This window comes from Triticum urartu, chromosome 3A (genome assembly GCF_056163025.1).
Source record: "Triticum urartu cultivar PI428250 chromosome 3A, HENAU_Tu73, whole genome shotgun sequence".
NCBI lineage: Eukaryota > Viridiplantae > Streptophyta > Magnoliopsida > Poales > Poaceae > Triticum > Triticum urartu.
Window position 1 is genome coordinate 443090310 of NC_141875.1, and position 13869 is coordinate 443104178.

General features: G+C 41.8%; 1 pseudogene; it reads right to left on the bottom strand.

Annotated features, from left to right (window-relative positions):
• Window positions 1-4322: 4322 nt before the first annotated feature.
• LOC147980007 (uncharacterized) lies at window positions 4323-8419 on the bottom strand (annotated as a pseudogene).
• Window positions 8420-13869: the final 5450 nt, after the last annotated feature.

The following is a 13869-nucleotide window of genomic DNA, read 5'->3' on the forward strand; positions in this document are numbered from 1 at the left end:
TCTGTCCCAACGGTGAGCCAACACGTGTTTCCTCCGGCCAATGAGAATTTTACATGTGGAAAATCCTCATTTGTCTGGGCTGTTAGCGGGTTATCGGATCCAAAACCGGACCCGATAGCTTAACGGTGTTCCGTTACGGTGGATGCCATGTGTCGATCACCCTTGAGGAAAGCACTTCCATGACGCACGATTTATCGTCATGGAAGTGGACACTTCCGTGATGATAATTTTGGTAATGTCATGGAACACTTCTACGACAGCACATGTACGACTATCTTGATTCTGTCATAAAATCGTCAGGGATGTACATGCATGACAAAAAACGTGACCTACTGTGACAAACACGTACATCACGAAAGTGTATTTTTTTATAGTGAGTATAAACTCTTGTGTCCCTTGTTCCTCGGGTTTGGCTGGCTAGGCTTTGAGATCATTGCGAGAGTGCGAGCTAGGGGGAGAGAGATCTGCGTGCACACCCCAGTGTTTGAACCTCAAGGGTTTTGCCGGAACCCGTAAATCGACAGCAGCCCATCAATATAATCTTTAATAAGCGTAAACTTCTCCGATATAGAGTAGTAGGGGGAATTCAAAAAGATAATAGGAATATCATGTAGAGTATGTGGCAATTGCTAACATGATTCAAACATATTTAAGCATCGCTATGGGTGAGAAAATATCATTGTAGTCAACCCCTTGAACTTGTCAAAAACCTTTCGCGACAAGTCGAGCTTTGTAGATAGTAACACTACCATCAGTTTCTGTCTTCCTCTTCAAGATCCATTTATTTTTAATTGCTTACCGATCATCGGGAAAGTCCACCAAAGTCCACACTTTGTTCTCATACATGGATCCTATCTCAAATTTCATGGCCTCAAGCCATTTATAAGAATTTGGGCTCATCATCGCTTCCTCACAGTTCATAGGTTCGTCATGGTCTAGTAACATGACTTCCAGAATAGGATTACCATACCACTCAGGTGCGGAACATGCTCTGGTTGACCTACGAGGTTCGGTAGCAACTTGATCTAAAGTTTCATGATCATTATCATTAGCTTCCTCTCTAGTTGGTGTAGTCATCACTGGAACTGATTTATGTGATGAGCTACTTTTCAATTCGAGAGAAGGTACAATTACCTCATCAAGTTTTAATTTTCCTCCCACCCACTTCTTTCGAGAGAAACTCCTTCTCTAGAAAGGATCCATTCTTAGCAACAACGATCTTGCCTTCGGATCTGTGATAGAAGGTGTACCCAATAGTTTCTTTTGGGTATCCTATGAAGACGCACTTCTCCGATTTGGGTTCAAGCTTATCAGGCTGAAGCTTTTTCACATAAGCATCTCAACCCCAAACTTTAAGAAATAACAGCTTAGGTTTCTTGCCAAACCACGGTTCATACGGTGTCGTCTCAACGGATTTAGATGGTGCCCTATTTAAAGTGAATACAGCTGTCTCTAACGCCTAACCCCAAAATGATAGTGGTAAATCGGTAAGAGACACCATAGATCGCACCATATCTAATAAAGTACGGTTATGATGTTCAGACACACTATTACGCTGTGGTGTTCCAGGTGGCGTGAGTTGTGAAACTATTCCATATTATTTTAAATGAAGGCCAAACATGTAACTCAAATATTCGCCTCCGCAATTAGATCGTAGAAATTTTATTTTCTTGTTACGATGATTCTCCACTTCACTCTGAAATTCTTTGAACTTTTCAAATGTTTCATACTTGTGTTTCATCAAGTAGATATACCCATATCTGCTTAATTAAATCATCTGTGAAGGTCAGAAAATAATGATACCCGCCACGAGCCTCAACATCCATTGGACCGCATACATCGGTATCTATTATTTCCAATAAGTTAGTGTCTCACTCCATTGTTCCGGAGAATGGAGATTTAGTCATCTTGCCCATGAGGCATGGCTCGAAAGTATCAAATGGTTCATAATCAAGTGATTCGAAAAGCCCATCTGCATGGAGCTTCTTCATGCGTTTTACACCAATATGACCTAAACGGCAGTGCCACAAATATGTTGCACTATCATTATCAACTTTGCATCTTTTGGCATCAATATTATGAATGTGTGTATCACTACGATCGAGATTCAATAAACCATTTAAATTGGGTGTATGACCATAGAAGGTTTTATTCATGTAAACAGAACAAAAATTATTCTCCGATTAAATGAATAAGTGTATCGCAATAAACATGATCCAATCATATGCATGTTCAACGCAAACATCAAATAACATTTATTTAGGTCCAACACTAATCTCGAAGGTAGAGGGAGTGTGTGATGGTGATCTTATCAACCTTGGAATCACTTCCAACACACATTGTTACCTCGCCCTTAACTAGTCTTTGTTCATTTTGCAACTCCTGTTTTGAGTTACTAATCTTAGCAACCGAGCTGGTATCAAATACCCTGGGGTTACTATGAACACTAGTAAAGTACACATCAATAACATGTATATCAAATATACCTTTGTTCACTTTGCCATCGTTCTTATCCGTCAAGTATTTGGGGTAGTTCCACTTTCAGTGACCATTCTCTTTGCAGTAGAAGCACTCAGTTTCAGGCTTAGATCTAGCTTTGGGCTTCTTCACGGGAGTGGCAACTCTCTTGTCATTCTTCTTGAAGTTCCCTTTCTTTTCCTTTGCCCTTTTTCTTGAAACTAGTGGTCTTGATAGGTGCGAACCCGATGAACGAGTTCACGCCCGAGGGTGGCCCGATCTTCACGTCATAGGATCGAATCAGGAGGGATAACTAGTTGCAAGCAGCTGGGATAACTAGCTTTATACCTGTCAAGGTTGGATGCAACCCGTATGTTGGGGATGGCTGACCGAAGCTACAAGAACTCCAACCCGCTGTCCGAACAATCACAGAACCACAAACCGGGACTAATCCACACAAAACGGCCGGAACTATAGAGCACGAACTAGGGGGAACCAGAGGCTCCTTCTCGCGAATCCGAATGAACTCACAAGAGCAAAGGTAGCAAGATCTCTCGGATCTCTCTAGCAGTCTTGCTGCATAAGCTTGTAGCTGAATGGTTTTACAAAAGGCCCTCTAGAGGATGGGGAGATGGGGTTTTATAGCAGGGACAACCCCCCTTCTATAGGTGTAAAAATGGTTCCAAAAGTAAACATGTTTGTATGGCTTTCTTGGGGGAATAAGCAGTCAACTTTGAGAGTTGTTGGAGAGCTCCTTGGAAATTCGCGAAGCCTTGACAGCCTGGACACCTTCCACGAGAATGACCACAACTTTTGACTCACAACTCCAAATGATGTGAGGTTTTTTCCATTGGAAAGATAATTTGATGTAGCTTCTGTTGATGTACCCCTATAGCCCCGTCTCTCCACCACATAGATGTGGCACACCAAAACATCAGAGGTAAAAAAACTGAAAATGTGAGCTTCACTTGACATTTGTTTCCTCCAAACTTGTTCCTCCAAACAAATTTCTTCAAGAGCTCATAGGTTGTTGGGTTTCTTCCATGTGATACCTAAGTTCAACCAACAATAATGGAGATGAAATCATAGTTTTGTCATCAAGGTTACAAGGTAAACTTAAGTTAGTGTTCATCTGGTCACTTATTAGTTTGGCGCGACTTCTTGTGATTGGACCTATAATTGTTGGAGACTTGTCGATGATTGTGGTGTTCTAATCTCTTGAAGAGGAGTCGTCCTCGACTCTGATGGTCCAAAGTACAGAGAGAGGTCCGAAAGATTGAAAGTTGGACTAACACCATAATCCATCGGAAGGTCAATCTTGTAGGCATTGTCATTGATCTTCACAAGAACTTTGAATGGACCATCTCCACGTGGCTGCAACTTGCATTTGTGTTGATCTGGGAAACGATCCTTCCGCAGGTGTACCCACACAAGATCACCTTCTTCAAACAACACCTTCTTTCTTCCCTTGTTTGCTCGTTTTGCATATTGTTCGGTCATCTTCTCAATATTTTCCTTGTTCTTCTCATGAATTTTCTTCACGAAGTCAGCACGCTTACTTGCATCAAGATTGGTTCGCTCCTGCAATGGTAAAGACAAAAGATCTATGGGAGAAGCAGGTTTGAAACCATAAACAATTTCAAAAGGACAAAATTTAGTGATCGAATGTACTGCCCTATTGTATGCAAACTCCATGTGGGGGGGAGACTCTTCCCACATCTTCAAATTTTTCTTTGAAACTGCTCTTAGTATCATGGATAGTGTGCGGTTGACAACTTCAGTTTGTCCATCCGTTTGTGGGTGGCATGTGGTGGAAAAGAGAAACTTTGTTCCTAGCTTTGCCCACAATGTTTTCCAAAAATAGCTCAGAAACTTGGTGTCACGATCTGAAACAATAGTGCGTGGTACTCCATGTAGTCGCACGACTTCCCTGAAAAACAAATCAGCAATGTGTGAAGCATCATCGCTCTTGTGACACGGGATAAAATGAGCCATTTTGCTAAACCTATCAACCACCACAAAAACTGAATCACTCCCCCTCTTAGTGCATGGTAATCTAAGAAAAAAATCCATGGAAATATCTTTCCAAGGTGTACTAGGAATTTATAAAGGTGTATAAAGTCCATGAGGATTTAAACGTGACTTAGCTTTGCGGCAGATCTCACAACGTAGCACGTAGCGCACAACATCACGCCTCATCCTTGGCCAAAAGAAATGGTCGATCAGCACACTCTCAGTTTTCTTTGCTCCAAAATGTCCCATAAGACCACCAGCATGAGCCTCCTGCAAAAGCAACAAGCGAACAGAGCAATCTGGGATGCACAATTTGTTAGCTCGAAACAAGAATCCATCATGCAAGTGAAACTTTTCCCAACCTTTTTCCTCACTACACTTTGAGTGTGGGTCAGCAATATATGGGTCATTGGCATACAATTCTTTGATGCTTTGCAACCCAAGAATTTTAGTATCAAGTTGTGAGAGTAAAATATGGTGTCTAGACAAAGCATCGACAACAACATTATCTTTTCCTTTCTTGTACTTGACAATATAGGGAAAAGATTCTATGAATTCACTCCATTTTGCATGCCTACGGTTCAGTTTATGTTGACCCCTAAGGTGCTTTAAAGATTCATGGTCGGAATGTATCACAAATTCTTTAGGCCACAAATAATGTTGCCATGTTTCCAAAGATCTCACAAGTGCATATAATTCTTTGTCATAAACTGAGTAATTTAGAGTTGGACCACTTAGCTTCTCACTAAAATATGCAATAGGCCTACCTTCTTGCATTAGTATGCCTCCAATACTAACACCACTTGCATCGCATTCAATTTCAAAAGTCTTACCAAAGTTGGGTAGTGCAAGCAATGGTGTGGATGTCAATTTTTCTTTTAGGTCTTGGAAGGCCTTCTCTTGTTCATTTGCCCACTTGAATGCAACATCTTTCTTGGTTAGCTCATTCATTGGGGCAGCAATGGTGCTGAAGTCCTTCACAAACCGACGGTAGAAACCAGCAAGGCCAAGAAAGTTTCGTACTTGGCTTACATTTTGTGGAGGCATCCACTCACGGATGGCCTTGACATTCTCCTCATCTACCTCCACACCTTTACCTGAAACAACAAATCCAAGAAACACAACTTTGTATGTGCAAAATACGCACTTTTCCTAATTAGCATATAATCTCTCCTCTCTTAGGACAACAAGCACACACCGGATGTTTTCAACATGTTCATCCAAAGTTTTGCTATAAATCAGGATGTCATCAAAGTAAACAACCACAAACTTGCCAATGAACATTCTAAGAACATGATTCATTAATCTCATGAAGGTACTAGGTGCATTTGTTAATCCAAATGGCATAACTAACCACTCATACAAACCAGATTTTGTTTTGAAAGCGGTTTTCCACTCATCACCCTCTCTCATTCTAATTTGGTGGTAACCACTTCGCAAGTCAATTTTAGAAAAGATGGTGGAACCACTAAGTTCATCAAGCATATCATCAAGCCTAGGTATTGGGTGCATATACCTCACGGTGATGTTGTTAATAGGCCTACAATCACAACACATTCGGGAAGATCCATCTTTTTTTGGTACTAAAAGAACGGGTACAGCACAAGGAGAGAGACTTTCCCTTACATAACCTTTGTTTAGTAGGCCTTCAACTTGTCGCTGAATCTCCTTGGTCTCCTCCGGATTTGTGCGGTATGGTGGTCGGTTCGGCAATGGGGCTCCTGGAACCAAATCAATTTGGTGTTCAATGCCTCTTTGTGGTGGCAGCCCTGGTAGTATCTCCTCGGGGAACACATCTTCATACCCCTGCAAAACTTCAGCAACAACACTAGGAGTAGTAGAAGGTAATTCGTTAGTAGAAAGAAAGTTGTCCTTGTACAAAAGTACAAAGAACATGTAATTGGGTTCTCTCAACTCTCTCATGTCCCTTTTCCTAGCCATCATAACTAATCTATGTTTTCCCATGTCAATTTAAGCTGTGGGGTTTTATTTGGCTTTGGATTCTCTCGCTCACTATGTTGGTGGATGTCACTCAAGTGTTTCTCACTCACTCTCTCTTTCTTTTTCAGATCATCCATCAATATTTCTTCGGGTGTCAGAGGTAGCAAAGATATGCGCTCTCCCTCGTATTGGAATGAGAGACGATTAGCACGGCCGCTGATTTGTACATCACGATCATACAACCATGGTCTTCCCAACAATAATTGGCATGCTTGCATTGGCACCACGTCACATTCCACTTGGTCTTGATACTTCCCAATGGAAAACTGAACGGTGACTATATTGCTTACTCGAAGTGTACCACAATCATTGAGCCATTGCATCTTATATGGACTTGGGTGCCTTCTTTGTTTCAGTCCCAATTTCTCTATCAAATCTGAACTTGCAATGTTGTTGCAGTTGCCATTGTCAACAATAGTTCTGCAAACCTTGTCCTTGATGGTTCCACGGGTGTGAAAAATATTATGTCACTGCCCTTTCTCTTCTCTAGCTGCATTAACACTAAGAACATGACGGGAAACAAAGCAATCTCCCATGTCGGCCTGAATATCACAACCACTCTTCTCACCCTCTTCATCCCAATGATCATCCGATGCTCCATTATCTTCATGCTCATTGTTAGATTCCCATTCACCTCATTCATTCACAAAGAGAACTCTCTTGTTTCGACAGTCAGAAGAAATGTGACCATGCCATTTGCACTTCCAACATTTAATATCTCGGCTTCGAGATGATGGTACAACAGTGGGGTTAGAAGTACTTCCAGCAGCAGAAGGAGCACGCTTGTCCACATTCCTAGGGGTTGGTGATGATGCCGATGAAGCCGTTGTTCGCCAGGTGGCAGTAGGGTGTGAAGTATGCTGAAACCGAGAACCACCATGAGAGGCACTTGGCTGCAACCTTTGCCATGGTGTGGTGGTGCGGTTATGAGATATCCGTCCATGACCACTCCGCTGCACCTTCCTCTCCGTGCACTTTGCTTGCTCCAGAATATCTTGTAGAGTGTTATAGGGAAACATCTCCACAGAATCAGAAATTTCACTGTTGAGACCATGCAGAAATCTTGCCATATTTGACTACTCATCTTCATGAATACGAGCACGAACCAGCAACAATTCCATCTCTTTATAGTACTCATCCACCGTGCGCGTACCTTGGCTGAGGCGTTGCAATCTGTTTCAGAGATCTCTTTGATATTGTGAAGGAACAAACCTTCACCTCATGGCTTGTTTAATCTCTTCCCAAGTGTCAATGTGGTCACGGCCTAGCAGCAACTGATTTTCTTGTAGTTGATTCCACCAAGTGAGTGCATAACCAGAAAACTCAACACAAGAAAGGTTGACTCTCTTATCAGCAAGGTTATGGATACGAAAATCTGATCACACTGCTCTTCCCAATCAAAATATGCATCGGGGTCTTCCTTTCCTGTGAACTTGGGGATTTGCAACTTAATTCTTGCCATGTCATCTCGACCATCTCGATCATGACGTTCTGCATGAGGCCCATCTTCAGCGGCACGACGGTATGGGACACCATCATAATCATCAAAATCATCTCCATGACCAAGAGCAACACGCTCATGATGGTCATAGTAGTGCCCACGAGGACCATGGCCTCGCCCTCGAAGTTGTCCTCCTCGCTGCCCTCCAAGAGCAGCAGCACCACGCCCACGAGTAGCAGCTACATGTCCACCATAGTTGGTGTTATCATCCTCCAAGTCACCATCCACAGCAGCATGCATGGAATTCTCATCGCCAACTTCCTCAAGTGGATCAATAGGGTGTTGTCGGTGTCGAATCCTATCACCACCTGCTGGAGGATGCTCATGGAGCATCCTTTCCATGGCTTGGAGTAAGTTGTTCTCGAGTCGCTGCAGCTCGACACGTGTGACCGGGGCATCTTCTTCCCCATGGTTTTCTCCATGAACACTCGATCTAGATCCTGCCATGTTAGTAAGGCAAAAAGTGAAATAGGATGATTTTGTGGAATCACACAACCTCACCTCTTACTCACCAAAGTTCTTATGAGTTCACATCAGATTGTGCTTCTCCCGGATGTGTTAAAGCGATTGAAAGACAGGGATCAAAGAACTAGCTTCGGTTTTTGGTGGGGCTCGGTGGGGTAAACAAAAAAGGGCTTGTGCTGAAATCAAGTTGATGCAGACTAAGAAAAACATGTGGATGGATCTGCTGCACCTTTGCACCAAGATTAAGAATACACAACACACAAGCTTCTGAAATTTTTTCTACCAAGCTGAAACTTTTGGATCTTACACAACACTTTCTTTTTCTCTCTTGACTTTTTTTCCCACTCTTTTCTTTCTTTCTTTGATTCTTTTTTTGCCACTCTTTTTTCTCTTTTTCCAAAGCACAACAACCAAATCTGAAAGCAACTATGAAGATGAACTTGGTGCAGATCTAAAAGATGAAGAACATGCAAGGTATGCAACAACAAGATCTCAGCACCAACAAGGCTTGGATTTATTTTTGGTGGGGCTTTGGACTTCTAGGACAGAAAATATAGCATGAAAAAAACTCGATCTAAAGATATGATAGCAAGATAAACTTGGATAACAGACCCTACTGTGTCAACGAAGGCTCTGATGCCAGACGATAGGTGCAAACCCGATGAACGAGTTCACGCCCGAGGGTGGCCCAATCTTCATGTCATAGAATCGAATCGGGAGGGATAACTAGCTGCAAGCAGCTGGGATAACCAGCTTTATACCTGCCAAGGTTGGATGCAACCTATACGTTGGGGATGGCTGACTGAAGCTACAAGAACTCCAACCCGCTATCCGAACAATCGCAGAACCACAAACCGGGACTAATCCACACAAAATGGCCGGAACAGTAGAGCACGAACTAGGGGGAACCATAGGCTCCTTCTTGCGAATCCGAATGAACTCACAAGAGCAAAGGTAGCAAGATCTCTCGGATCTCTCTAGCAGTCTTGCTGCATAAGCTTGTACCTGAATGGTTTTACAAAAGGTCCTCCAGAGGATGGGGGAGATGGGGTTTTATAGCAGGGACAACCCCCCTTGGCTAGGTGTGAAAACGGTTCCAAAAGTAAACAGTTTTGCATGGCTTTCTTAGGGGAATAAGCAGTCAACTTTGGAAGTTGTTGGAGAGCTCCTCGGAAATTCGTGAAGCCTTGACAGTCTGGACACCTTCCACGAGAATGACTACAACTTTTGGCTCACAACTCCAAATGATATGAGGGTTTTTTTGCATTGGAAAGATAATTTGATGTAGCTTATGTTGGTGTACCCCTATAGCCCCGTATCTCCACCACATAGGTGTGGCACACCAAAACATCAGAGATAAAAAACTGAGAACATGAGCTTCACTTGACATTTGTTTCCTCCAAACCGGTTTCTTCAAGAGCTCATAGGTTGTTGGGTTTTCTTCCATGTGATACCTAAGTTCAACCAACAACAATGGAGATGAAATCATAGTTGTGTCATCAAGGTTACAAGGTAAACTTAAGTTAGCGTTCACCTAGTCACTTATTAGTTTGGCGCGACTTCTTGTGATTGGACCTATAATTGTTGGAGACTTGTCAATGATTGTGGTGTCCTCATCAGGTCTTGTCAACCATCAACACTTGATGCTTTTTATTGATTTCTACCTTCGCCGATTTCAGCATCGCGAAGAGCTCGGGAATCGTTTTCGTCATCCCTTGCATATTATAGTTCATCATGAAGTTCTAGTAGCTTGGTGGTAGTGACTAGAGAACTCTCTCAATCACTATATTATCTAGAAGATTAACTCCCACTTGATTCAAACGATTGTACTACCCAGACATTCTGAGTACATGCTCACTGGTTGAGTCATTCTCCTCCATCTTGTAGAAAAAGTACTTGTCAGGGGTCTCATACCTCTCGACATGGGCATGAGTCTGAAATACCAATTTCAACTCTTGGAACATCTTATATGCTCCGTGGCGTTCAAAACATTTTTGAAGTCCCGGTTCTAAGTCGTAAAGCATGGTGCACTAAACTATCAAGTAGTCATCATATCGATCTTGTCAAACATTCATAACGTCTGCATCTGCTCCTGCAATAGGTCTGTCACCTAGCGGTGCATCAAAGACATAATTCTTCTCTGCAACAACGAGGATAATCCTCAAATCACGGACCCAGTTCGCATCATTGCTACTATCATATTTCAACTTAGTTTTCTCTATGAACATATCAAAAATAAAATAGGGGAGCTATACGTGAGCTATTGATCTACAACACAGATATGCAACTACTATCAGGACTAAGTTCATGATAAATTAAGTTTAATTAATCATATTACTTAAGATCTCCCACTTAGATAGACATCCCTCGATTCATCTAAATGATTACGTGATCCAAATCAACTAAACCATGTCCAATCATCACATGAGATGGAGTAGTCATCAATGGTGAACATCTCTATGTTGATCATATCTACTATATGATTCACGTTCGACCTTCGGTCTCCAGTGTTTCGAGGACATGTCTGTACATGCTAGGCTAGTCAAGTTTAACCCGAGTATTCCGCATGTGCAAAACTTTCTTACACCCGTTATATGTGAACATAGAGCCTATCACACCCGATCATCACGTGGTGTCTCAGCACGACGAACTGTCGCAACGGTGCGTACTCAGGGAGAACACTTATACCTTGAAATTCTAGTGAGGGATCATCTTATAATGCTACCGCCGTACTAAGCAAAATAAGATGCATAAAAGATAAACATCATATGCAATCAAAATATGTGACATGATATGGCCATCATCATCTTGTGCCTTCGATCTCCATCTCCAAAGCACCATCATGATCTCCATCATCACCGGCTTGACACCTTGATCTCCATCGTAGCGTCGTGGTCGCCTCACCAACTATTACTTATAAAATTATCGCTAACGCATAGTGATAAAGTAAAGCAATTACATGGCTGGTACATCTCCAATGTATCTATAATTTTTGATGTATTCATGCCATGTTTATAATATTTTTACATGATTTCGGTATGATTTTGTTAGAACTAACCCGGACTGACGTTGTTTTCAGCAGAACTACCGTTGTGTTGTTTTTGTGCAGAAATAAAAGTTCTCGAAATGCGCTGAAAATCAACGGAGTTTTTTATGGAAAATATAAAAAAATACTGGAACAAAGAGTTGCCGAAGGGGAGTCCTGTCGACCCCACGAGGGTGGAGGACGTGCCCACCCCCCTGGGGCACGCCCTGTGCCTCGTGGACTCTCCATGGGGCCCCCTGACTTGTTCTCGATGCCAACCTCTCCTATAAATCCCCAGACCTCCAGAAAATAACCTAGATCGGGAGTTCCGCCGCCGCAAGCCTCTGTAGCCACCAAAAACCAATCGGGACCCTGTTCTGGCACCCTGCCAAAGGGGGGATCCATCATTGGTGGTCATCTTCATCATCCCGGCGCTCTCCATGACGAGGAGGGAGTAGTCCACCCTCGGGGCTGAGGGTATGTACCAGTAGCTATGTGTTTGATCTCCCTCACTCTCTCTCTCTCTCTCTCGTGTTCTTGATATGGCATGATCTTGATGTACCGCGAGCTTTGCTATTATATTTGGATCTTATGATGCTTCTCCCCCTCTATCTTCTTGTAATGGATTGAGTTTTCCCTTTGAAGTTATCTTATCGGATTGAGTCTTTAAGGATTTGAGAACACTTGATGTATGTCTTGCGTGTGCTTATCTGTGGTGATAATGGAATATTCACGTGATCCACTTGATGTATGTTTTGGTGATCAACTTGCGAGTTATGTGACCTTGTGAACTTATGCATAGGGGTTGGCACACGTTTTCGTCTTGACTCTCCGGTAGAAACTTTGGGGCACTTTTGAAGTTCTTTGTGTTGGATTGAATAGATGAATCTGAGATTGTGTGATGCATGTCATATAATCAAACCCACGGATACTTGATGTGACATTGGAGTATCTAGGTGACATTAGGGTTTTGGTTGATTTGTGTCTTAAGGTGTTATTTTACTACGAACTCTAGGGCTGTTTGTGACACTTGTAGGAATAGCCCAATGGATTGATCGGAAAGAATAACTTTGAGGTGGTTTCATACCCTACAATAATCTATTCATTTGTTCTCTTCTATGAGTGACTTTGAAGTAACTCTTTCTTGCATGTTGAGGGATTGTTATATGATCCAATTATGTTATCCTTGTTGAGAGAACTTGCACTAGTGAAAGTATGAACCCTAGGCCTTGTTTCAACACATTGCAATACCCTTCGTGCTCACTTTTATCATTAGTTACCTTGCTATTTTTATATTTTCAGATTACAAAAACCTATATCTACCATCCATATTGCACTTGTATCACCATCTCTTCGCCGAACTAGTGCACCTATACAATTTACCATTGTATTGGGCGTGTTGGGGACCCAAGAGAATCTTTGTTATTTGGTTGCAGGGTCGTTTGAGAGAGACCAACTTCATCCTACGCCTCCCAAGGATTGATAAACCTTACGTCATCCACTTGAGGGAAATTTGCTACTGTCCTACAAACCTCTGTACTTGGAGGCCCAATAACGTCTACAAGAAGAAGGTTGTGCAGTAGACATCAAGCTCTTTCCTGGCGCCGTTGCCGAGGAGGTTAGCGCTTGAAGGTATATCTTTAGATCTTGCAATCGAATCTTTTTGTTTCTTGTTTTATCACTAGTTTAGTCTATAAAAGAAAACTACAAAAAATAGAATTGAGGTTGCCTCATATGCTTCATCTTTTTAATATCTTTCGTGAAAATAAGGATTCCGATAACTGTGCCAAAGTGTTAGAAGAAGAATGCATTAAAATGTTTGGCACTAGATCTTTGGATGATGAGCATGATTGCAATGTTGTTAGTATGAATTCTTTGAATATCCATGATGCTAATGTTATGAAAAGCCACAAGCTTGGAGAAGCTATGTTTGATGAAGATGATATTTTTTGTCCCCCAAGTTTTGATGAGCAAATTTATTCTGATGAAAGCATCCCTCCTATCTATGATGATTATTGTGATGACACGTATGCTATAAATAATAATGATATCCATGAAACTTGTCATCATGATTTTAACTTTCAATTGGATTATGCCTCACATGATAGTTATTTTGTTGAGTTTGCTCCCACTACTATTCATGAGAAGAAATTTGCTTATGTGGAGAGTAATAAAAATTCTATGCTTGTAGATCATGAACAGAATGCTTTATGTGATGGTTATATTGTTGAATTCATTCATTATGCTACTGAAAATTATTATGAGGGAGGAATATATGCTCGTAGAATTGCAATAATATCAAGTTTCCTCTCTATGTGCTTAAAATCTTGAAGTTATGCTTGTTTTGCTTTCCTATGCTAGTTGATTCTTGTTCCCATAAATTGTTTGCTCAAAAAATACCTATTCA